This window comes from Balearica regulorum, chromosome 9 (assembly GCF_011004875.1).
Source record: "Balearica regulorum gibbericeps isolate bBalReg1 chromosome 9, bBalReg1.pri, whole genome shotgun sequence".
Classification (NCBI taxonomy): Eukaryota; Metazoa; Chordata; class Aves; order Gruiformes; family Gruidae; genus Balearica; species Balearica regulorum.
The window spans coordinates 15,603,012-15,628,601 of record NC_046192.1 but is presented as its reverse complement, the minus strand read 5'-3'; the positions used below and the strand labels follow the sequence as shown (position 1 = coordinate 15,628,601).

The 25,590-nt window shown below is 46.9% G+C and overlaps 1 protein-coding gene across 3 annotated transcripts in view; it reads right to left on the bottom strand.

Annotated features, from left to right (window-relative positions):
- The window catches only part of FGF12 (fibroblast growth factor 12), a 226,880-nt gene that overhangs the window by 110,557 nt on the left and 90,733 nt on the right, over nt 1–25,590 (bottom strand). The gene's annotated exons all lie outside the window — the stretch shown is intronic.

The following is a 25,590-nucleotide window of genomic DNA, read 5'->3' as shown; positions in this document are numbered from 1 at the left end:
AAACTGAGTTCACAGAAACAAGTTTCATTTTAATGCAGCCAGATCAAACCTCTGAGGATAAATTGTGCAGCCTGTATTACTTCAAGATTGGGCTTTATTTTTTTTTTTTCTTCCCCAGACAGCAGTGACTGGAAATTGGGAATCATGAGAGAGATACAGCTGAACAGGAGCTTTCTCCACAGGACTGCAGCTAGGAGAGCCCAAACTACCCTTGGGTGCACGTGTGGAGCAATAGGGAGCAGACGCAGAAATGCTCTGCCACATTTGTACCCAACGTAGCAAACACCAGTCCCACAAAAGGCAAAGTCTGGTTGCCACTTCAGAAGTGGCAGGGATCAGAATGTAGCTCCGAGAGGACCTGAGATCTGCAAAGAATCTGGGTATAGCAAGAGACTTGAGCAGTTAAGTCTCTTTATTGCAGTAATAAACACATCTACGGGGGATTTGCATAGGGTCACTCTGTGAAAATTATTTTGGTACTCAGCTGTATTTAGGCTGTTAGTACTGTGGCCACTGATAGTTCGCTGTTGCTGGAAATCTGGCCACAGAAGAAAAATGGTTGAGATTCTTTGTATCCAAGAGAATGACAGTGGAGACTTAGCCCTGACCGATAAATCTCTCACCTCTCAGTAAGAACATTTTCAAAAGGAGGGGCTCTTTCAATCCAGCAAAGTCAGAATGAGATCTGGAAGCTATCAGTCAAGGCAAGGCTCATGTTTATTGTTAATAGCAAAGGTAATTCATCAAGAGAACAATATGGCAGGACTTGTGATGGATCCTCTATCATTTCACCCTAAGAGCCAACCTCTTTCAAAAATAGATGAGCTGACATCATAGCGCACAGGGCACAAAGGACCCTGGAGAGGTCACCACTGTACTGTGCCAGCAGTACCTTCATCATCACTGACAAGGTTGGTCCGACCCCTGCCTAGGGACCTGCAGCAGTGGAAATCCCACAGCTGCCTTGGGAATGCAGCTCTGCACCACCCTCAGCTGAGAAAGGCTCTTCCTAGCATCTAGTCCAAACCCTGCTTATCTAGAAGCTTCTTGCCCTATTGATATGCCTGTCACAGGGGACTTAACTGGGCTTGCTCTGTGTAGTCCTGACTCCTGAAGCAGGAGACCAGACGGTGCAGTCACAAATAGTCCCTTCAGCCTGACTTCTGAGAGTCACCTGGTGTCAGTCAGTATTACAGCTAAGATGAACAGAAATCCACTTTGCAGAAAATCTTGGGTTCAAAGTTACGTTTCTTCCCTATAAGGAATGAAAATGAGACCTTTTGGAGCTCACTATGAAATGCCACAAGAGCAAGAAAGCTCACTGCTCTGGTAGAACTGGTGGTCTCACCACTTTCAAGATCAAGACTCAAGTCTCTCTTTTGCACTGGACAGAGCAGGGGCATGAAACTGGGTCTGTAAATCCCTCTGCAATGGGCTCTTCTGAAATGACTATTTCCTTTCTCCCTCCCACAATTTTGGTAAAGTGGCATTTTCCAAAGGAAAACACAACCACTACCGATTATTTGGCTGCTGCTTCTACAGGCACCCATCACAGCCTCCCAACTTGTATCATAGGTGTCTCCATGAAGCAAATTAGTTTTGGCCTTTTCTGCCCTCAGACTGCTGAACTCTAGAAATGCTTAAAGCAGAAGCTGCAAAAGCTGCTCTAACCACTTTGTAGGACTCTTCTGGGGCTTTCCAAGAATAGCTTTTGGACACGGGCAACCCTGTTTCCTTGCTTCCTTTATTCATGACCTCTCTACAGCTCTTGTCTTGGACAAGGAATTCCTGTACAGTGTGATTTCTTTCCTCCTCTCTGGCCATGCTTGCCTCTCCTCCCCTTCATATGCATGTTTCTTTTCCCACGTCAGGGAAAGAGTTAGTGTCTCTTTGGTCTTATTCCATCACGTAACACAAAAAATATTATTCAGTTAAAGGGCTGTTGGAGCCTGCTACAGACAAGTCATTGATTGAATTCAGTGTCCAGAGACTACCCCTGTAAAAGAGAAGAAATAAGGGGAGAGAGCAATGCCTTCCATCAGGCATGGAGAAACAGGCACGGACCCTGCTTACCCATCAAAGTAATGTCCTAAAGCATTCCCTTTTGAATGCAGCCAGGTCCTTCGGGATGACAGGACAGGATCCCCCGAGTTCTCCTTTCTACCTCCACAAAGGCGGCTGCAAAGTTGGGAATGCTCCGTCCCCTCCACCCTAGAGACAGTGTCAGCTGCCCCCTGCTCTGGCACTCATCACGATGGCTATGGCTCATCCTTGCCACCTGCCCCACGGCATTTACAGGAGCCCACGGGCACTCCTGGGGCAGCTGTCTGCTGTGCGACACTCCCACCCCAGTGCAGGGGCAAGGGGCAGCCTCTGGTAATGAGTCGAGCTGGCAAGGCAGCCAGCAGCACTCCAACTCCAAAAGGTGCTGTAGCGTTGCCAAGTGTTGTTGGATGCAGGGAAACTCACAATAACAGCTTTCATCTTTCATTATGATTGAATGCTCCTGCTCTAGCCTGTTGAAAATACCATCTTCTGAGATACTATGGGCTCACCAAAGTTCAAAAGGTAGTATAAACCAGGGGGCAAGTTATTTGCATTTTCTTCTGGCAGAAGCTTCTACATAAGACTAGCTGCGCTTGGCAATTGGAAAATGTACGAGTGTGGGGGTGGGGAGCCTAAATTAAAAGCCACTTAAGTGGGTACTTGAGTAATTATTGGGAGGCTTCTGAAGAGAGATTTTTGTCAGTAATTAAGGAGAACATGGCTTTGTACTGGGTACAGGTGGCAATATGACAACAGAGATCATCAGCACTCCACACAGAGATGACCACCCATCCATTAGCTGCAGAGGCATGTTTGGATTTTCTGCCCAAAGAGCATCCTTCAGAGTTGAAAGAGGGCCAGGGCAGTAAAGGGGCTGAAATCCTGATTGTCTGACAATCTCAGATCCTCTGCACCAGGAAACAGTATGCGCAAGATTATTTTTGTGAAGACACCTAGCTCTTGAGGTCCTTTTTCCTCAGCAGAAGTGGGTCCTGCTGATGCCTCCATCTTCAGCAGCTCCAGAGGCCCTGAATTCCTGGAAAACCTCCCCATCCAAAGAAACTGAAGCAAAATGTGATGGGCAGTTCCAGCCCTGAGGAAAGTTGGCTTATGCGTCCTGTCAGTGGTGTGGGCAGGTTAGTTGTGACCTGGCTCCAAGAATGTTCTCTCTCTTTTCCCTGACTTCGTAAGACTCTTGCAAGCCTTGTCTCCCATTTGCTTGGCTTTTAGGATCTTTCTGTTTCTTAAAGAAAGCCAACGATACATGTTCTCTTCTCAGTGTTAAGAGCCAAATATTTCTCCAGTCCACTACAGCAGACACTTCTAGAAACTGGTGTCTCTAATACCTACTCCAGCCCTCCTCAAATGCTGTAAAAAGTGAGGTGCAAGAAGTTGCCCTCACATGAAAAGACTGATTTGACAATGAAGTGACTGAGAAATAGAGTAACTTCCTCATGACAAATGCAAGCACTTAGGAAATTAAGTGTGAAGATCTGTAGCTACCAGGGCAGTGTCTGCCTCCTCATCAAAGATGCAGGTAAAGAAGCTTGAAGACAGTAGCAGTAAAAGGAGCATACGCAACATGAATGTCCTTGTGGAGGAGTATATTTCATAGACACTTCATTACCTTCAACAACTTTCAGGTCCTTGTTTATTCATCAGCAAGTCTTAACTGTCATGAGACAAAAAATGTGAGCTGTGTTTATCAAAATGGACATAAACGAGCTAGACTTCCAGATCTCACTGATGCTCCAGGGATCCCCCCGCAAGCTCCAGCCTCAGCCCCTTGCACTACCCACGCTCCGTGCTGAATGCGGGGTGTGCAAGAGATTCCTGCGCAGCGCGCACCAGCTCTCGTCCCAATTAAACATGCCAGACTGACTCCTGCAAAGTTCCCCTTCAAAAAAGCCCCAGTTGACGTAAGGAGCAGGCACCGAGCATTCGTTCTAGAAAAGGCCACATGCTACTCCCAGCCTTATTACTTGCACTTGGATGGCTCCAGCAACTAATGCAATCCTCTCACTTTTCTTTCTTGACCCCTGGCACGATGTAGGGCCTGAAAAGTCTTCTTTCTGTTTTTATTTATTCAACCATTTCACATGGACTCTGTCAGCTTGAATTTGGCCCAGCTTCTCAATTTTGTGAAGAAAAAAAATTTTAAACACGGAGCATTCATGAACAATCAAACAGAAAATATACCCACAATATTGTACAGCTTGAATGAAAGCTTTTCTTTTTAAAACAAAGGATGCTCCCTTGTGTTGCTTGAAACCCTGGCACCGGAGCAATTAAGAAAGTGAAACTGGCTACAAACTAAAGCAGAATGGACATGTTTCATAGATCTTCATTGCCCAGGCAGAAAGAAATGTAAACAGGGCATAAATTACAGCAGCCAGAGGACAGATAAGCTGAAGGACAATGCTGGCACAAGAACAAATGGGTAGAAACTGGCCAAGAATAAATTTAGACTAGGAATTAGACATGGTTTCTAGCGATCAGAGGAGTAAGACACTTCCAATAGGAGCAGTGGGCACTGTGAAAAGACGGTGTGACACAGCCTGCAATAACACAGCCAAGAGACCCTTTCTGTCATCTGTAGCACCAATACTTTTGGTCTTTAAAAGAATGGGGAGACGTTTGATGCGCACTCAGTAGGTTTTTTTAATGAGCGCTGTCCCTTTAACCTTTGCTAATTGTTCCATCTTAAAATATATCTATCCTAATAGCCTTGCTCATTTAATTGATGAATTAAAGTAAGCAACAGCAATTATTGAGTGCTTTTATTTAGTGGCGTTGTTAAATAAAGCGAAAGAAAATAAGATCCCATAAAATACAAACGGCCTTATGTAAGTGTTGTTAGGGACGCAATGACAGGAGGGCATTCAGTCAAGTGTTTATATTGTTACTATCATTCAGACATCAGCTCCAAAGCTTATCTAATTTGAAAGCCACTCCTGCGGATCTTTGCTATTGATTGGTGCAGTCTGCAGAGACACCACTTTCTACAAACTCAGTCCAGAACAGGGAAGCTGTCAGCTCCCACGTGTGGGGTCCCCTGGCCAGCTGATACTCACATGTGTCTTTTCTGCTTGCCAGATGCTTTGGGGATACCCAGTATCAACTGGCCGGGGCGATGCTGGGGTGATGGTGGGATTCCGTTGGTAAAGTGAGTTAGGAAGAGACATACCCTCAGCTCTTCACCCCAGATCATCTCCCCTGACCAGGATTGCTGGTCTCTCAACTTAGCTACTACTCAGCCTAAGTAAAACTTATGTTTATGCCCGTAATTTCTGCACTGAACTGCTATATTGCCAGTTAATGTTGTTTAGAAATGAATTGCTGCTGCATAATGTACGGCAGAACAACAAATACACATTAGCTACATATCACAAATCAGATAATTACCAACCAAGATATTCTTACGCGTGTTCAACCTCTTATACGATGTAATAGGACACTATCAAAATAGAGCTCGCATTACAATGACAGTTTTGGCTTCTAGCACTTTGACTTTTATTGTAATAAATTCTAATTTTCTGATTTTTATCTGCTCCTCCCCCCCGCCCTTCTAGTGGCGTAGGAATTATGATTATGCCAGCTCTAAAACTAGACTGCCTGTTTTTAAAGCAGTCTTTCTGCCTGATTCACAAGCACAGCACTGAAGCATTTGAGACACAAAAATTGCAGATCATCCTCAATGCCAAGAGCAAAGCACCAAGTTGACAGGCTTCCCTTCGACTCCCACATCCACCACCAACCTACAGAGTGACCACAGGTGTATACCCTCCTCCCCATGCTTCAAATTCCTCCTACCCATAAAATGAGGACGATGATACTGCCTTTGTGAGCCATTACCATAGGAAAGCTTGCAAAGATACTTTCCTGGGGGGTCAAATGGATTTCAGGCTGGGATTTTTCAAGCAGTGCAGACAAGGGGTGCTGACGGAGAAGCCCCCACTTTCCCCACACTTACACAGCTGGAGCTTTCAGTAAGGGGCCCCCCTTTTGAAAGCTCAGCTCCTCTCCACCATGAGCTGTCACCCTGTCATATCTTACCTCCCCCTGCAAGGCCATAAGGAGAGGGCTTGGCACCATTGCTGCAGAGGAGCCTTGGCCCCACCAGCCACGCTCTCCTCCCCTCACCAGTTCTTCCAGCGTATTTACACAGCTCGCAGGATTTCCGTGCCACTGCTATAATTGACAAGGTTGCCACCTTGCTTCACCAGGACTTCATTTTTTAGCCCCACAGTCCCTCTACACCCAGTACCGTGACACATGAGCTCAGCAGCCCAGAAGCTGGGAAGAAGATGGAGATGCCAAGCAAGGCTTGGGGCACACTTGACCCTGTGCCCCAACAGCCACCGAGGACCTGCTAATCCCACCCAAACCTCTGCGGGCCTTGGGGTTGCACCAACAAAATCATTTTGACTACTAAGTGACACTGTTCATGGGTGTCGGGGAATTGCAGAAATTTTTCAGGGTTGTTATTTTTTTTTGTGCATGTGAGGAGAGTGAAAAATCAGAAAAATACATAGCATTGCGCTGAGTCATCTTTTTTTCCTACAATGAATTAAAAAAATTGGAAAACAATATTGGGTTTACAGAACTACTTTATTTTGCTTGAAATTAATCTTGTTTCTATTCCACATGATTTAACCATCAAAAGATTAATTTTGAGGAAAACCCCAAATTTTTTAAACTTTCCAATGTTTTGGGTTTTTTTTTTGGGAGGGGGAATATTGCAAAGTATCTTGGAAGTTGTTGCTCATGGAAAAATTTGAAATGCAATTAGATGATGATCTCAGGTTACAGTTTTATGTATTTTTTCTAAAATTGGGAAAAGATCTCATTTGGCCTCTAAATCCAACACTGCTTTTTGTTTGGGAGCATCCTAGTCACCACCACATCTAAGCCAAAGCTTTCCCAGAAAATTAGGATAAAAAAAAAAAAAAAATCACTACCAATTTACATCAAGTCCAGATAGCTGCATGCACCCCTGAATTTACCTGGGAAAGCCACCCAACTCGTGATTTTGATTTTTAAACCACGTCCTTTTTGAAGTATCCCTCTCCCATCTTTTCCTTCGTTCTATCATTTCTAACCTCCGCAAACGCTTGCAAAAACTGCACCAATTATCAAACAGCATATATAAACAGTATATATATATATAAAAAAAATAATCTACCGGTATCATAGGAGCGGGGGGGGGGGGAGCTGCGGGCGGCTGCGGAGCGGCAGTGCCGCCCAGCGGCGGCTGAGCCGCCGCTGGTCGCCACTGCCGCTCCGCAGCCGCGTATTCACCGCGGACGGAAGGAGAGCATCTCGGCTCCAGGAGAGTCGCTTGGCCCGCCCCGTCTCAAGGCGCGGGGGGGGGGGGGGGGGGGGGGGGGGGGGAGGAAAAACAAAAAGGAAGAGGAAAAGAGAAGAGGAAAAAAGGGAAATAAAGAAAAAAGGAGGGGGGAAAAGGGGTGGGGAAGAGGGGGAAAGGGGGGGAAAGGGGGGAAAAGGGGGGGAAGCAGGGGAAAAAGGGGGGAGGGGGAAGGGGGGGAAAGGGGGGAAAGGGGAGAAAGGGGGGGAAAGGGGGGGAAAGGGGGGGGAAGGGGGGGGAAGGGGGGGAAAGGGGGGGAAGGGGGGAAAAGGGGGGAAGGGGGGAAAGGGAGGAAGGGGGGAAGGGGGGAAGGGGGAAAAAAGGGGGAAAAAAGGGGGGAAAAAAGGGGGGAAAAAAGGGGGGAAAAAGGGGGAAAAGGGGGAAAAGGGGGGGAAAAGGGGGGAAAAGGGGGGAAAAGGGGGGAAAAGGGGGGAAAAGGGGGGAAAAAGGGGAAATGGGAGGAAATGGGAGGAAACGGGAGGAAAGGGGAGGAAAGGGGGAAGGGGGGGAAGGGGGGGGAAGGGGGGGAAGGGGGGGGAAGGGGGGGGAAGGGGGGGAAGACAAGGAGAAAAAAATAAAATAGAAAAGATAAAAAAAAGAAACAAAAACAGAACACACACACACTCAACTAGAGTGTAAACGCAGCGGAAGGTTTTTTACAACTGTCTGGAAGACTTTTATTCATTTAAACAGGGACTTCCACACACCTCACACAAGCCGTACGAGGAGCTTGACAGCATTCACCCTTTGAGCAATGTCCCAGCACAGTTGCTGGGCCCAGGCACCCCTCCGCTGCCTGCTTGCTCTGCAGGAAGGAGCTGGGTCTCATGCAGGCAGCAGAGCTGCCCTGGGAGATTTTACCAGGAGCCCAGACTTGCTGTAGGGTCAGCTGGAGGGAGATGGGGCTGCTGGCAGCCAGGAGATGTTCCTCTAAATGCCTACGTTCAAGAGGAGTGAGGGAAATGAGGGATCTGCTCCAGCCCCACAGGGCCAGCCGGGGCAGAGCCGAGGCAGCTCATCACCCCGCTTTCCACCGAGCAGAATTTGCAGCCCCGGTTCGCTGCGTGCAGCAAATCGGCACCTTTGCCACATCCCAGATAAAACTGGTCGGACTCAAGCCCTGCGAACTGGGGGCTTTCTGTTGAACAGAAACTTGAAATAAACAGTTTCGGGTCAAATTTGGAAAATACACATGCCCTGGAAATCAGTGAAAGGAGGGATGCTCAGCACCTTCAAAGGAGGGGGCTGAGGGTCTTTGCCGGGGAAGCCGGGCCGTTCCCCGAGAGCCCGGGGAGCTGCTGCCACCGCAGCGGCTCTCCCTGCGACAGCACTGCCACCTGGTGCTCACAGGGACACGGGCACACAAACACACACACACCAACTCACCCACGGCACTGCTCACAAACACACACACACCAACTCACCCACGGCACTGCTCAGCAGCTGCCCAGCAACCCATCTGCAACCCACCGGAGACCTTGCGCAGATGAACCCATCTATCCTAGGCCATTTTCTAAGGCAAGAGTTTCTCCAGCAATGCCCTGGCTCTTCTGCCTGCCTGGGGTCCCCACTTGCTCCTGTTTAAGCGTTACAGCTTTGCACTGCTCTTAGCAGGACTTCTCCCTTCATCTAACAGGTGGCTTTTGAGGCTTTGTGCTCTTGGCAGCTCTGCCACAGAAGCACAGGTGCCCTGTGCAGCAGGCGACAGGTCAATGAAATGACATGTCTTATCAACTCCACATTTAAAAAAAGACATCTGCGTGTAGTCTGACCAGAATATTTGGTGAATTTGTGCCATTTTACAGTGCTAGTTTGAAAAAAAACTTGGAAGACTGAAAGCAATGGAAATGTTTTTCTCTGCAAGTCAAACACTTGCCTATTCTTTTATTCAGGGTGCCTTATTCAAAGTATTTTTAACAAGTTAGAAACAGAGCATGTTTCTTTCTGTTGGAATTTTGGACTGTTCCAAATCTCATTCTTTCCCTCCAAACTTTTTGGCATTGCACAGAACTCCAGATCTGTTGTTCTCCCAGCACTAGGTTAAAGTGCCTCTCCCCTTTGCAGCACGCAGCCCTTGTACTCCATACCCTGAGAATCCGAGTCCAAATTCTAAGCTAGAATTGCTTGCTGCTAAATGCAAAGGTCTGTAACTTACACTGGAAACGCCTACTTGCCTCCACAGATCTTTCTCTGCTTTACAAACTCCAGAAAACTGAGTATGGACCAAGGTCACCTTCACTCCCCACTGAAAATGCAACCAGCAACAGGGTGGACCAACTCACCCGTTGAACAGCACAGAGCTACACCCTGCAATGTCCCTGCCAGACCGGCCAGGGGACAGCACAGCGAAGGAGATGGGGATTGTCGAGCAAGCCGTAGGCAGCCAAGTCAGAAGCTGACCAGAGCCTCGGAGCGGGCAACATTAAACACTTTGGCCTTGTTTTACAGCTAATCAGAGGGACCATACAGGATTCAGTGTTTTTTTTCTATCACAGAAGTGGTACGCAACAGTTTCTTACGCACTCCTTCCCTCCTGCCTGGTCCCAGTCGCTGCAAGCCAGGACTCACTCAGAAGCAGGAGGCTGCTGCCCAAGTCTGGAGCCGCAGTTGTTTCATACACAAAATTCACAAGGGAGGCAGCTTTTCCCCCTTTACCATCTGTTTTAGCATAGTCATTCTATACAAATGGTGAGAGCTGGGAAACTTAGATTCTGCACTTTAGCTGTCTGAATATATGTCCAGCAAAATCTGGGGAGTACCTCTGGGTATACTGCCAAGCAGTAAGGGACACTGCTCACACAGATGTACTACCACATCAGCTCTAGGTATTACAATCTGCAGGGTAATGTAGGTGCATAGATTACCAAAAAACCCCCAAACACATTAACTAACTAGCTTGGCCTTAGCTGTATTGCTTGCTTATTTGTCTGCAAGCAAGTTGTGAAAGTCCCCGCTCACTCTGTTATTCATAGCTATTTGTTTATGTTGCCTTGAGCAGTTCTTGCTCTGCCAGTCATGCAAGCCCAGCATTTGTAATTTGTCCTGTAAAATAGGAAATTAATGTAGGAAAGAGGCTGCATACAGCTTTCCACAGCAGCATTAATGTCAAGCACTATATTCTATTTTAACGGAATAAAATGGGTTTGTGCTGTACTGGCTAGTTGCTTGCCTGGGAAAAGGAAATTTCCACAGTCCTCTTGGTCCCACATCCTGACTCCGCAGCAAGAACTTAGAATAGATCACAGGGGTAAATATTCAAAGTTTTTTTCTCAGGAAACAGATCTATTCTATATTTGTTCTTCAGGAGATCTTCAAAATTTGCAGAAAGTGAACAGAGAGGAGCCACAAATGCAGCTATTCCTATCTGAATGCCGATTTCTCCTACACAGAGAAATGTGCTGGGTATTGCTTTAGCTCACCACAGAACAAGTACTGCAGAGCCACGCTTTAAATGAACTTATGCTGTAAAAAGCAATGGCTTTACTGCTAGCTGCTCTCTAACTGGCAAACCTATTGCAAAGTGAGAATGTAGCAGTCACTCACATCTCTGGCCTATTTAAATAAATCTTTGAGGTTACCTTGCCCAACAAAATCACACTGATAGAGCCCATTATTTCTAATGCAACACTGCTTTCTCTCCTGGGTACTATTTTCCTTCCCAGTATAGACTGTTTATACAATTAGGCATTTCCTACCCTGGGACACAGCCTTTGCAGCGTCATTGATCACAGCAAATAATAAGTACACGCAGGATGCTACAAAGTCTCATTGGGCCAACACTGAGCTCTCCTCTTAGCAATTTTTCCAGTAGGTTTTGTTTTGAACAAGGTGTAAGAACAGCCAGAACAGCCTCCTGTGTATTTGCAACACAGCCCTGGGTACAGGACAGGTGTAAGAGCACTAACGCTATTTGGAATAAAATGACCCAAAAAGAACACCACTAGTGCTCTACCTTATTAGCTTTATACTAAGGGAAGTAATCAGGGGTTCCATCAGATAGTTTCATTTCATAAGATTCTTCCACTTTTCTTGGTGCTAAGTAATTGCAAAAATGCCTGTTACACCAATGTGAGCAGCAGTAAGTGAAGCCACTTTTGCTTGAGCAGGACCTTGGCTCTAGCACCGGATGCCCCACCGAAAGCAAAGGAGGTGCAAATGCTGCTCCTACTAACGCTGACATCTGGGGAGGCACCCTGGGCTTACAGGGGGGCTGCCAGGAGCAAGCCAAGCCCTGCTCACATTTCTCATGCTGTGAAATCTGGCGCAACCCCGGAGACAACCCAGCACGCAGCCTGCAGCTCAGCATAGCCTTGCAGGCTGGTATCACCCTCAGCAGCTGGAACGCGCACAGTACACAAACCAGCGTGCCTAAAACTCAGTACGAGCCACTGTGGAGTCTTTATCACATCCTTTAATACAAGCTGGCTGTGGGCTTCCCTCTCCTCCTCTCACCTTACAGTACCTGAGCCGGTGGTTTCTGTCTCACAGCGGGGAAGAACGCATCCTTGCAATGCAGTAAGCCCCTGGTCCCTCTGGGTGCCTGCACAGCTAGAAAATCGTGAGTCCAGGACAGCTCTGCTTTTTCCAACACAGCCCAGCAACCCAAGTAGGCTCCTGGGGTCCCCAGCGGGACCATCTTCAGCTGTCACCACCTCTGCAAGCTCATGGCAGGCTGGCACGGTGCTTCAGCCCCCCCAGCGCCTGCCTGCCCCTCGGGGAGTGGGGTACTGGCCTGGCAGGAGCTGCTGACCTGGCAGGCTCTCGGGGGCTCTGACTCTGCGTGCCGGCATGGACCGAGCCCGTTTCTCGCTGCCATGCCAGTTTTCCTGTGGTCCCACAGGCACCTTCTTGCAGTCAGTGAAAATTCAAAATGACTCTTAGTGAATAATTAATTGTCATCATCCTGGATCATCTTTAATGAATGAAAATGTTGGAAACCTGCTGGGCACAAGAACACAGCTCCGTGATCGGGGCACAGATGTGCATTTCTGCAGGTGTTCCCTGAAATCCCTTAGTGAGAGATCCTGGGGCTGCAGGTTGAAATCCCTATTCGTTATCTCCTCTTGGAACCCTGAAGCCTGAAAATGCTGCAGGAAAAATGTTCATTTTCACTAAAGATGTCACATCCATCACAAACGGGGCACAGAAAACGCATTTCCCTGTGGAAAAGGCATTCCTGTGACAGGTGCAGAGAGAAAGAAAACAGGCTGGGCTTGGCAGATACATTAAGCGACTTCTGTTTAAGCACGGGTATTTGGAGCTCTCCGAGCCACGTGCCCATTTTCAGGCTGTCTCTCCCCAGGAGGAGCGGGGTCTCGGCCACCCGCCAGCTGCAATTCCAGCACCAGCTCTGCAAAAGAGGGTTAATCTGTCCCTGCCGCCGTGCCACCAACGCGCCGCAGAGTGCATGGCCCATTTATCCTTCCCAGGGCCGCCGCAGCGCTGCCAGGTCCGCCGAGGATTTGGCTGCTGATTGAGAGACCAAGGCTTAGGGAAGGACTGACGAGGGGTTCCTGTCCCCACGGTGCAAGAACAAACCTGTGCAGCTTTCTAATAGGGGTGAGCGTTTTTTAAGAGAGACCAACAAATTTCTTTGCATCTTCAGAAGCCAAGCTATTGGTTTAAGCAGCAAAACATCCTTTTAGGGGTTCACCTTCACCTTCGCAGTGTTTGGCTTTGTCGGTGACAGCAGCAACACCCTCCCCAGCCCCAGCGGGTGTAGGGGCAGAGGGCAAACCCGCTCCAGCTCCCACCCGCCTGCAGCTCCCTGAAGCCGTTTGGCCCAGCAGCCACAGGGAGGCATCAAGGGGATGCTCTGGCTCCTCGTTAAACCAGGAGAATGAGGGAAAGGCCTGGGGCACAATTACCTTAATGAAGCTGGCAGCTCTGCATGCTAACAGCACCTGACACGCGGGGTTTGAAGCGCAGCTGCACAACCAACCACCAGTGCTTTCGACCCCTTAAGAAGCGTAAGTGCCCAGCAAAGCAAATACCTGTCCGAAAGGAGCCTAGATATCCATGCTGCAGAGCAGGCAGCAAGTTTGCCTCTTAATTAAGTCTATGTTCGTGGAAAGCATCTGTGCACTGAGAAGCCCCAGCCCTGCCCTGCAGAAAGCGGCTGCCCCTGCCAGCAGCTGCCTCCCGGCTGGGTAATGATGGGGGTGACATTGGCGTTAATGCCCAGAGGAGGCCCGCGGGGTGCCGGCGGCCACAGCACACCCAGCAATCCGAAGGTGGCTGTTTCTTTTTCTTTCCAGACTTTAGAAAACACCAGTGACCTGCAGGTGATGAAAAACTGGAAACCACGGAGGCAGAAAGTGCGGCGAGTGTTTTGGAGAGCAGACAGAAAAGGATTCCACGTTCTGCCCGGCATGTACCTTTTGGACTCGGATTTTGTTTGTGTCATGTGCAGCCGCAGGTTAGGCTGGCAAGCACAAGTAGCACTGTAACATATGGCAAGGAACATTTTAAAGCCGTGGCTGCTCCCACCCCTGATCAGCCCCAGTTTGCAGACGGGAGGTGCGGAGGCTGCTCCCGAGCGGGCTGGGCGAGCCGTCGGCAGGATTCCATCAGCCTGCCTCGCTGCAGGATTTTTTGCTTCATTATGGAAATATACCAGGACACATTCAAGTTCAGTCTGGCTCTGACAGGTCATTCTTCAAAACCAGCTTGATGGGCTCCTCTTTCCTGACCATCAGGAATTCATAACAGATATTCCCCATCTACATCTCTACTCCCCACGTTTTACTTTGGTTCCTTACACTGATGATGTAGTTATTTGCCCAGTGTCAGAAAAAAGCAGAAAGAGCACAGAATTTTGCACAACTGATTCATTCAGATAAGCACACAAAGCACTTTAACAGGTATCACAAATTACATAAAAATGCCCTTTTCAGTTCCTTATTTTGCTTCACTGTATGAATAATACAGTACAGACAAAAACCCAAGTAAATACAAGACAGAAACATGGGCTGATATTTTGAGGCTATGAATGCCTCCAGGAATAGCTATCATCCATAACTAATTTCCAGCTTGCTGAGGGTTATCATTAAAATAAAAGGCACATACATGCATCTAAAGTAGGTTATAGTTTGAAAAACTATCTAGCAGATATGTACCTCTTACTAGTTTCAAGAATAAGTAGAAATTGAAATCCAGTACAGAAGAAACAGTAGTCACAAAGTTAGGAGTATTTTTTAGAAAATAATTTGCCCATGCTTTTCTATCACAGAGGTGAAAATATCTGACATGCCCTTCAAGTGGTAGAAGCTGGGCACGTCAGGGGCTTGACTGAAAATAGCTGGTTGCTCAAAATTTTTCTGTTTTGGGGATGAGCACATTAACTTGAAGAATACTAACTATGGTCCAAGACAAGAGTAATCCTGGTGCTTCTTACAGGATATAACTGGAAAGTCCCATGGACGTTGGTCAGAGGTGGAGTGTTAGTGCACTGAAGGTGTATTTGAGGTACTGGCAGGCACATTAACTATAATCCATTTATCCTGGATAATAAAAACAGCAGAGAAAATAAAATGCTTGAGCTACAGCGTAACTTGTACCAGCACACTGGCTGCTCTGAGTACGTGCTTACGTGATGAACACATCAACACTGCTATTGCTGCTGGACCTAGCTCGATTAAAGCTAATTATGCAAACCTCTGCTCTGCACATCCCCAAATTCAGTGCAAGCATCCTAAAGGAAAAAAATAAAGGACTACTACTACAAGAAAGATGAGGAGAGGAGCGAGTCCAGCAGTTGCTAATGGGCACTCCAGGAGACTGCATCATAGTGAGACGTTACTCACAAAAGTCCTAGGCTAGAGGTCCCAGCTCTGCGCCCTGTGGGACAGCCCACACAGCCCCAGGAGCACAGCTCATTGCTTTAAGGAGGAAGATGCCAGCAAGATCCAAGAGGCAGCAGGCAGTATGTGGTGCTGAGCAGGTTGCTCGCAGCAGTGGGCTTGAGGAAGGCAAGCCAGATCCGAACGTTGAGACCTTTCCTATGCTGTACTCCACGGACCATGAGGGGCTTGTTAGGTCTCAGGGACAGGAGGCGGCTGTCACTGCTGACCTAAGATCGCCCAAAGCAGCATAACACAAAAAGCCTTCAACAGAGAGAGGTATGACCACCACAACTGCCTCCACCCTTCTGACAGAGGGAAATAGCAAGGTCTTGTAACCAAGAGGCGTGACTGCTTCCAGGTAGCCCTTAGGTCCCTGTTGTGCCCTGCTCCCCTATTGGGACCACAGCAATGCTCAGGGTCAAGGGAGGCCCTGCTCCACCACAGCACCATCCCAAGTCTCCATCCCTTCTCCCATTATGAGCCTCTTGTTAGCAGTTCAAGGGACTCTACTTGGTTGCCAAGAACCGTAGGTCTGGCAAACATCCTGCTACTGGGCCACTGACAAGCCTCTCCTCCACCCTGTATGCCATTCAAAGGACATAGCAGTCCTGCTGCAATGTAGTTTTCCTGCAAGGCTACCTGCAAAATTTCCTTCTAGGCCCTGTAAAAGGCAGAAACCTCCTTTGAATTGCTGCATAGGATAAGCCCGCATGACCACCTGAGATCTGTAGAGGGACCAAGGACTTCCCACCTGCTGCTGGATCACAGGCTATGAGCCTCAAACAACTTCCCAGAAACAAGGAGGGAACTGTGGTTGATCGCTACAGCCAAAGCAACAGATTTATTGCAACTCCATATCACACAAGCCACAGTGGCAGATCACCTGCGTGCCATTAACCTGGACTGGACCGTACGACAGATACCCTGGGCTCCTTCTAAAACATATCCCCTCCCTGCCCGGGCTGAGGAGGCATTTCTGCTAATGCTGCTGGGCTCACAACACAGCTGGTGAGAGCTCACCCCAGGCAGTGGGAAGGCATGCACAAATACATGCACGCATTTCATGACAGAGCGTGATTTGTAAAGCATCACTGCTTCCACATCCTTGAACATTTAGGAGAAGACTTTTTCACCAGTAAAAATGCACCAACATTTTGTCAGAGGAGAATTAGATGTAGGAAATATCAAGTGGAAAGGTCCTTCTTTCTACAAGAAATAGCAACTTTTCCCCAACACACTAAAAAAAAGAACAAAATAAGATTTTTAAATTTTTTTATTTTTACTTAGCAAGTTATGTTATCATAAAAAAAAAAAACAACAAACAAACAAACCCAAATCCAAATGTCTTTTTCTACTGGCTTTCCCCTTTGTTTCCTTCACTAGGGCAGTGATTTCTAGCGAACTTTTTGAATCTTTGGGAGCAAAGCCAGAAAGCATCCCCCCATGCCCTACAGACTGCTGGGTTCAAATTACTTAGTGGATTATCTCTTTATGATTAAAGGATTTTGGCTCATGTTCAAAGATGTTACAGGCCTTCCCATAAGGAGTCCTGTTTACTCAGCTACATCAGCATTTGATGCAAGTGTAAATGCTTGGAGAAAGAGGGACTAGCCAACAATCTGGGTTTGGTTCAATATATTCCTGTGAAAAGCTGCCTGGAAGTGCTAGGTTTGGGCACAAGACAGAGGAGAAGCAGGTATGGACCTGGATTTTGCCTCATTTGTTTTCTGAATTATATGAAAATATAGAAAAGCTTCATGTCCAGAAGGGGTATAAGAAATAATTGATTCCAGCAAAGTCCTCAGAGACCTTCAGGTAGAAGTAAGGGCAAAACCATCTATTTGTACATCCGTTGCCTCTTTCCTTAACGCAGCACTTGTTCTATGTACTTATCCTACAATTCTGACTGCTCTAGACATGCACAATAAAACACTATTTAATGAATTCATTCTAAACCAAAATCAAACAACATGCTGTGTCTACCCAGCTTACCAGGAGGACTTTCAAGTCCTCCCTCCCAAAGCCTGGCAGAGATAGGGCACGGCTGCTTCAGTTGCTGTCCCTCTTATCCTTTCGCCCTTGTCACAGCCTGGGGACTGACTTTGCATGACACCTGGCACGTGGGCAGGAGGAAGAAGGGACTCACACTCCAGAGAGCCCGTCTTGCTGGCTACCACTCCTCCAGCCTTAATGGGATGGGATTCATGGCACTGCCTGCCCTGAGCTTAAAAATAACTCAACGGAAGCTAGTTAGAAAAATTTATGCCTTTCAGCAAGTACCTTGCTTCCATCCTGTATACCAGTGCTCTCCTGACACAGCACAGAAAAATCTTTATTTTAGGAACCCTGTTCATCACCCTGTTCACAAGGGCCGCCCTAAACCTGGTCGGGTATCTTTGCTCCAGTATTTGTCTCAAACCCCAGGCTGGACCTGGAGCCCCAGTGGCCAGAGAGCTCCTAGTTGTCAGGCTGGCCTGGTTCAATCCTCTCATTTGTTCCTGTGTGTTTAACCTGATTGCCAATGCATCAAAAGATCACACAGCTGCACACGGGCAGTCCTATATGAAGCCCCACGAGTTGCATGCAGGTTTGCCTTAAGTAAATCCTTCAGAAGCCTGGATGAGGGTGTCTGCAGGGACAAGCCAGGAGTTGCCTTCTCCAAAACTTTTCCTTCCTGCTTTTCTGCTTTATATGGCATCTCTCTTTGAAGCATGATGTTGCACTGTTAGGACTTAATGGACTCCCACTGCCCAGAAGATCACCCAGGAGTGTAGATGCTCTTCAGCCCTCCCATGCCTCAGGCTGTGCTCCCTCCTGCCAAGGCAATGGCACTGCACAAGCACTGTCTAGTGAGTAAAGCAAGGGGCCGAGAGTCTCAACATTTCCCTGCACACACCGAGTTGCTTTGCTTTCCTGTATAGCTGGCAAAATATAGATCCCCTTAGCAGGGCTATGCCTGGAAAAACCCACCGCAGGCTGTCTGATATCAAGGGCAGGATATTTATCCTGACTATCAGGAACGGCTACGTGCATGACGATAAAATCGCCACAGCCCACTGCTAGGTACAGTCTTGCTGAGATAACGACATTGCAGGGTAAGTGCAGAGACAGGTAAGTGACCTTGGTTTACTTCATCGTGTGGTCAAATGAAGTTACTTATGAAAGCCTCCACGTGGCCTTTTGCATTTGTAACCGTTTTGCCTTTCCAGTGGGCAGACACAGCTCCTTTTAAGATTCAGATGGCATGCTTGTGAGCACTCTGAATGTGAGAGAACTTGCATTTCCAATGCAAAATGAAAATGCCTGAGTCACCATTTCATCAGGCACTGAATAAGAGCAAGTTTATTTTTTCGTGTCTATAATTATACGTTTGGAAGGTGCTGGAGCAGCTCTCGGAATGAGGAGGGAAGAAGCTTGAGCAAGCCGTGCTGATGGAGAGGGCCCTTGGTTGGACAAGGCAGGGGGAAGAGCACTGCTGGGGCCAGCAGAAACTGATGCTCCCTGGCAAAAATTGCTCTGCTTGTTTCTTTCCAAAGTTCTTCCTCCCAGCACAATAAATGGGAAATATATACATGCTTTGGGAAGGATCAGAAGGACTAGGCAGGAAGAAAACAAAGGTTTCGTTTGGCTTGGGGGACTTTTTGGCAATGGTAATGTATTTCTGTAACTAAATCAGTCCCAACTCAGGCCAAGATGAGCAAGGACAAACAAGCACCAGCTTCCCCCACTTAAAGTACGTTAACATCCCAGCATTTCCTAGCTAGCAGACAGGCCAGGACTGGCATATTTAACATCTCATCCCTAGAAGTTGCTTCTTCTCAAGAAGGGGAGCAAGCACAGAGGAAAAGAAGAAAATACATTGCTGGTATCATTCTTGACGTATGGTTACATCTGAGTCTCTGCTTCCAGCAGTTCAGTGCGTGTCACACAGCACGGCCCCTCCATCAGGCAGCTTTCAATACTGGGAAAATTGAGTTTACTCTTAATGAAAGACCACAGCCAATAAGCAATCAGCCAGTGTGCTCTCCATCCTGTGATTAATGATCCAGGGGATATTTGTCTTCTGCGGCACTGCCATGGCTCTCCCACCTCTGCAACTATAGGTCCGAGACCACCTAATCTTTAGATTTGAGTTAGTTGTATCTCAGGGCGGAGAAAATTTCAGGAGCAATGAACATGAGGCAAATGTCACCAGGAGGGGTGCAGCACCCCATCACTTCAAACCCACATAATTAAAAAAAAAAAAAAAAAAAAAGTTAGTTGCCTGCTCTGGCTTACCACCCAGCACCAGCATCAGCTTAGGGAGGAAATGAGAGTATGTTCCCACAGATGATGGGAGTATGGCTTGTCCCTCTCCGTTACACAACAGTGAAGCCACTGAGGAACTGCAGCCTCGGTACCATGCTCCTACAAGAACAACCTCCAAGTCAGCTCAAAGATTGAACATGCCCTGCAAATCCCTGTTCTAAACCAGGTTTCTCAGCCGCTCTGAAGAGAATACTCTGGAGACTCATCTATCTTACCTTCTTAATTCATCACATGTTTAAAACAAAACATGCAAAAAAATCCCACGTTGTCACCAATAAATGTCCCCTGTATGCACAAGTCTCCTCTGGAGGGAGTAAGAGACTTGACAGATGACAGACATAATCCTTTATGCATGCTTGGAAACTGCTTAAATATTACTATGGCCATTTAAGAATCTATTGAGACCCCAAGGGGACCTGACTCTCTAAATTGCAAGATCAACCACTTGGATGAAGAAAGCTCTCATGTTGCGTCAAGTGGACTTGAGAAGAAAGCAGAAGGGAATAATCATCCTCAGTCTTTTAACAAACATCTGAAAGTGGGGAGGTAAGAGATGAAAGGAGATCAATAAACATATTACCAAATTAAACTTCCAGGAGTAATATTTAGACATCATAGAAGCTGGCACCTTAAGAAGAAGAAAGAGAAAACAGATCAGAAAAAGAGAGAAATCGCCAAAAGTCTGTTCTCAGATGGCCATTTCCAGTGGCAATCACACTAATTGCACACACAAATTAGGCAAACAATCATGAATGCATTTTTCAAAATCAAGCCCCATTTGTGTTACTCTCACAAGAGTTTCCAATCAACAGTTTTCAATTGCAAATACAGAACAGCTTAGTCATCAAAAAGCAAAAGGACAAAGAATATACTGAACACGAAAGGAAAACGATCTCTTCCCTATCTTTCCCATGCTTCTGTAAACAATTCCTTCTGAACATTTAAAAGAACGTTTTCTATTGACACAAGCCGCAAAAAGACTTTGGTTTAATGAGCTCCTCTTATCTTAAAAATACAGAGATAAAAATGTAAATGCACAATAAAGTGTTTCAAGTAACTTTGAAGGGACTATTATCAAAATATAAACATGACTATCTACCATCTGACATCCTGACTGCTACTAATATTCTTTATGGAAATTTAAATAATTGTTTCAAAGCATAATTTACCCTTTCATCATTAAAATCACTTACATGTTATAATTCACCTAGCTTGAGCAATGAAAATACAGTCTGCTTTCCTTCTCTGAATAAGCACAGTTTTAGCAAATCACTTAAGCACGGGCTTAAAATTAACTAGCTGATTGAGGTCACAGCCCACTTTGCCTATGCGTTAGCATGCTGCTGCAGGTGATGTAGAGAGAATAAGCAAGCCCCAAACATCAGAGAAAACCCTGTTTTCTCTGAAATCTACCTCCTGGGACATCTCCATTAACATTTAGCGTGCAGAAGCCGTAACTCTGAGCACTTCAAAATCGGTGCTGTTGCTGATTCAGTGTTAGATAGAAACGTTCACTGAGCAAGGCTCTCTTTGGAGGGATAGAAGGACAGGGCATTTGTTATCCTCACGTCCATCCCTGCGCTATCCCAGCTGCTGGCTGGCCACTTGCTAACCCTGCAGGCCTTGGCTTATAGGTCACACAACCCTTAAAAAGCAATTGTCTTTGTTTCTCTTAAAGGCAGCCAACGTATTCTCCCTGGCAAGCTGCGCTCCTAGTGAACTTTAAATACTTTTACATGAGAAATTTATAATGCATGGGCTTTAAATGGACGCTTACTGAATGGCTGGGAGTCTCAAATACCTCTTAAACCACAAATGAGGAATCTCAACTGTTGTCATGGTTTAACCCCATCCGGCAACTGAGCACCACACAGCTGCTCACTTGCTCATTCCCCCCGCAGTGGGGTGGGGGAGAGAATGAGAAGAGTAAAAGTGATAAAATTCATGGGTTAACATAAAGACAGTTTAATAAGTAAAGCAAACCAAGGAATTCATTCCCCACTTCCATCAGCAGGCAGGTGTTCAGCCATCTCCAGGAAAGCCGGGCTCCATCACGCATAACAGGTACTTGGGAAGACAAACGGCATCACTCTGAACTTCTCTCACTTCCTTCTTCTTCCCCCAGCTTTATATGCTGAACATGATGCCATATGGTATGGGATACCCCTTTGGTGAGTTGGGGTCAGCTGTCCCAGCTGCATCCCCTCCCAACTCCTTGTGCACCCCCAGCCTCTTCGCTGGTGGGGTGAGAAGCAGAAAAGGCCTTAGCTCTGTGTAAGCACTGCTCAGCAACAAAAACATCTCTATATTATCATTACTGTTTTCAGCACAAATCCAAATCTGTGAAATTAATACAAAATTAACTCTATCCCAGCCAAAACCAGCACAACTGTAGTCTAAAATTCTCATGGTGCACATTCTGCAAAATACCTAAAATCCTAACCCATTCCCCAGTTCCAGTGTCCAGAGAGAGCAATAGTAAACTACTTCGAAACTTACAGTTCTTTAGTGGTCCATACAGGTCCTGGGTGAGTCCCACAGCTACCTTGCAAAGAAGGCAGTATCGTCTCCATCATACAGATGGGTAACAAGGCAGAAGGAGGCGTGGAGGTGGAGTTACGTGTAGACACCCACAGCCTAAATGTCAGACTGAGCAACTCGCCCTGGCTTCCCTTACGCTCAGCGGAGATCTTGTCAATACAATCAATGGGGTTTAAGCTGCAGCTCATCTCACCACACAGGAGATGCATACTACAGAGGAGCTCAGTTGTATCCCAGATACTCTGGTTCCTCTCCTCTGGCTGTGGGGCAAGCCTGGGTCAGCTGCAGAGATCTGCACAGGAGGGGCAACATCTCGCCCCTCGCCCCACCATCTCACATCAGCATGGAAACAGCTTCCCCGCTCTTGCTCTGGTCTGTGGGCAGCCAACCGCCACTGCAGCTCGTCAGGCAGAATGGACTTCAAAGCACCCAAAAGATGAAACCATGTCTCAAGGTGATCCCTCACGCTTCGTCACACACACGGCTTTCAGCACAGCCATCCTCATCTCCTGACGTGACTAAACAGCTGACTGAGGCCGTGTCCACACACGGCTTGAGGTATCAGTTTAATCACAGGCTTGTAGGGACTGACACACACAAAAACTCATCATTTGGCCTTGACAGCCTATTCACCAGCCTACTCTCCTTTCTGCAGCCCACAAGACAACTACCACCTCTCCAGCTGAACTGACCCTACTGTTTGGAAGCTCCAATGGATGGGAGTGCGGTCCCATCTGGTCTATCGTAAATGAAAGCAAAGCAGATAGACATCTTGCCTTGTTTTTCTTGGTGCTTGAGGCAAATAAGGGGATGAATAAGCGAGATGTCTGCCCCAGGAAACAACTGGAAGAGCTGCTTTTGTCAGCAGGCACTGCCAGGTGAGCATGGGGAGTGCCACTGCACATGGCATGCCATGGAGGCTAGTCTGCCTCAGGTCCTTCTGCTCTTCAAAAAGGGACTTCTTGCTCTGGAGCACACACTGAACTTAGGTAATTGCGGAGACTTGGATTTATCTAGGATTCATTTCTCCTCCATGGCAAACTGGTTTGTGTGAGATGTCTGCTTGAGATTTTGATGGAAGCGTAATACAGGGATGGGCTGTTTGACAGTGCAACCACTTTCTCCTTCAGCTCTAGTTCAGCCTCTGTTGGAGAGCTGGGCATGCAGCTGACAGCCACAGAGAGGGGAGAAATCACAGGGAAGAACATGAACAGCAAACCTGAGGCACCAGTAAACCCAGGACTATTTCCCTTCCATGTACAAGAATCAGAAAATCATTTCAAGGAAAAAAAATTACAAAGACACACAAGAGGAGGTTTCAGTTAATTTTTCCCATCTAGCCCTCCAATGTTCAAGCAATAGTTTGTGCGTGCTGTTGTGCTCCTCTCACTGCAACAAACACTTACTAGAAGTGGGAATGGTTTAGAGAAAGACAACAAAGAAGATCAAAGGCTCTTTAGACTGTGAGAGAGACAGCTTAGGAGGGGTAGGCTTGAGGTCCACGAAATCAAAAGTGGCAGGAGAGGAGAGGATCAGTTCTTCACCAGCTCGTTCTGTACTAGCTCTCAGGAAAGCATCAACCCAAGCTAGTAGGAACCAAGATTAAAACAAAGGAAAGGGGGGGCTTCTTCCTGCAACAGGTCTGGGGAAATCCTTTCTGCAGGACACTGATGCTAAAAATGTACGTGAACTCATGGGGTGTCTGGTCAAGTACATAGAAGAGAAATCCATTGAGAATTTCTAAGTACATTGAACTATGTCTGACCCAGAAAATTTCCTAAGCTGAAAATAGCTAGCAGCTAGGAGAGCATTTGGGGGTTATATCATATTGCTGTTTTCTTACCTTTTTTCTATCTGTTTAATGTGGATGGAGAAAGAACTGGGCTAGATGGACACTTCATTCTGGCCCAGTTTAATTGCTCTCATATTTTTCCGTTAATTGATACACTCCATAAGTCTTTTTTTTTTTTTTTTTTGGTGACTTTTGTCAGAGAGGCTTCTTTTTTGCCATATAATGCTCTCCAGTCTATATCAAACCCGGTGAAGATGTGGCTCTGTAACACAACAGTGCTGTGGATAAAGTGAGGCTGAAATAGGGAGTAAGACATGCTGGCTCCCGATCTCCAGGCTTAAAGAGAAATTATAAAAATGCCATAACAGAAGACTGTCCCTTGGCAGTTAACGGGGCAACATGTGCTCACTCAGTAAGCAAGCACATTTTTCCTCTCTAACATTTAATCATAGCAGTGTTTTACCAGCCAAATGAACATTCCCATAAATAATAGAGACGCGACGCCTTTCTCTCCTCCTCAGCACTGTGCTGTCCTCCCCTTCTGCAGCCTGGGAGCAACAAAGCAGTGGGGAAAAGTTGGTGGGTCTGAGACTTGCACTGAATTTGGAGCTCACCTGAGCGAGCTCACCAGTTGTTTGTGTGTTTTTTCACTAGTAACAAAGAAAAGGCTCTTTTCTGAGTATTTATATACTTAGCAGACTATCATATAGAAACTGTGTTTCCTGACCTTCTCCGGGAGGTTGGAGGGGAGAGCTTGCCTTGGCAGCCAGTGTGTTAGACAGAGAAGTATTGACCCACAGGGCAGGGGCTGTGGGTGGGCAGGAGGGAGGGTCTCACTGGAGTGCTCTAGGCAAGACCCACCACTTGCCGGGAATGTCAAACAAGTGTGAAATTCATTCACAAAAGTGTTTCCTCAGAGAAGGACGTGCTCCCACTTAACTGTGCTCCTTATCCATCCTTGACAAACCCTCTGAAAAAAATTAATTGTTCCAATTCACCTTTTCTAACCTAAAAAAACCCCCAACAAACCAACCCTAAAAAACTAGTCATATCACCTTCCTGGTCGAGGTGCTATGAATGAGCTGCAGGGCAGTAACAGATCTCCAGCAAGATGTTGTAAGATGCGCGTCAGCCATTTACCAGGCGAGGTGGAGGCAGGGAAGGAACATTTCACTTGCTGAGCAGCCTGCAAGCGGCTGGGAGACATGAATTATAGCCCCAGAATTGCCTCTTCAGGTTAAGGATGAGAACGGTAAAGGATTCATCACAGAAACTCCAGCAAATGCAGAAACAGAGGAAAAAGCAAACCGAGTTTCTTTACCGATTCCATAAAAAAAGTAAATCCTAGTTACTGGAGAGGAACACCTGAACACAGCCACAGGATGTTGAGCTGTACATTAATATTTATATACATATTTGTCTGACCAACCAACCAAATATTTACACAGATTATACCTTACACAGAACATAAATACCTGGGGAATTCAAGCTTTCAAAGGCAACACCTAAGAGTCCCTCCAGCCTCCCCAACACACCACCTGGAATAACCCTAAGCTGTTTCTACATTCAAGCAGCGGGTAAGTAAACGGCCTGGGCACACAGAGCTGGGAGCAAGGGGAGCACCGTGCACCGGGGCAGAGGAAGGTGCCCCCAGACTGTCAGGGTTTGTACTTGAATTTCACTGCTGTGAT